The following is a 1,059-nucleotide window of genomic DNA, read 5'->3' on the forward strand; positions in this document are numbered from 1 at the left end:
CATCCTAAAATATATGTGAACGCACATACAGCCAAAGACCTAGGAGAGGCTTGGGGCTCGCAAGTATCTGGTTTAATTAAAGAATAGGAAATAAATGTGGAGTTGAAAATAGACATTAATTAAAAGTCAAAACTTCATCCTTTGCCCCCTGCCCTCAGAATTTCAGGCAGCTAGGTCCTATCTCACAGAAAGGGAATATTTGGGTTCTTTACTGGAGAAATTGAATGGCTCTGCAACAAAGATCTTGACATTCTAACATTTGTAAGTCCTGCAACAAAACAGCCAACTCCTCTCATAGGCCTTGATCCTTTATGTGGGCTCCCAAGTGTTTTTTATTTTAAATTCTTAGTTTATTAATCCTCTTATGAAAAATCTGAACAATCACCACAGATAAAGTCACTGAAGAGTCTACTCTTTCTGTTGTCCAATTCCCAGCTCACTTTTTGCCAGCACCAGCATTGGCCTTTGCAGTCCCCCTGACTTTCTTCATTCTGTTCTTGCGTTCCTTTCTTTGTTTTCTTGAGGTCTTCTCATACAGGCCATGTCTTGCAAGTCTATGTATGGGTTCATTTTTCTTTGCGTAATCCAAGGAAAAATAAATCATGCCAAAGCCAGTGGACTTGCCACCACCAAAATAAGTTCTGAATCCAAACACAAAGATGACATCTGGTGTGGTCTTACAAGTTTTGGCTAGTTTTTCCCAAATTTCTGTCTTGGGTACTGTGCCTTCCCAGGGTGAAGGATGTCAGTGCCCATATATTTCTGCTGAAGCAGTCTTGATCATGGACTTTCTGGTCCAGATAGTTACTGTGTCATTCATGATGGAGATTGATCTTCAAGCAGACAGGGAGGCCAAGTGATGTGCGTGTTTTAAAAAAATGTGTCATTCTTAAATATAAATGTGCAACCAAAGATCACTAGGAATTTTAGGAAAAAATGCAACATGTGAGAGAGCAGATAAACAGAAAAAATAGACTCCAAAGAAAAGAAAGAATTCAGAAGATAGATGAATACTTTAAGCAACAATACGTATTACCATCAACAGAGATATTTGTGAAA

General features: G+C 38.7%; 1 pseudogene across 1 annotated transcript; it reads right to left on the reverse strand.

Annotated features, from left to right (window-relative positions):
* Positions 1 to 423: 423 nt before the first annotated feature.
* LOC308555692 (small ribosomal subunit protein eS24 pseudogene) lies at positions 424 to 820 on the reverse strand (annotated as a pseudogene). The gene has a single exon. The product of its transcript is annotated as a small ribosomal subunit protein eS24 pseudogene (transcript).
* Between the last annotated feature and the right edge of the window lie 239 nt (positions 821 to 1,059).

The sequence above is a fragment of the Miniopterus schreibersii genome (genome assembly GCF_964146895.1).
Source record: "Miniopterus schreibersii genome assembly, chromosome: 1".
Taxonomy (NCBI): Eukaryota; Metazoa; Chordata; class Mammalia; order Chiroptera; family Miniopteridae; genus Miniopterus; species Miniopterus schreibersii.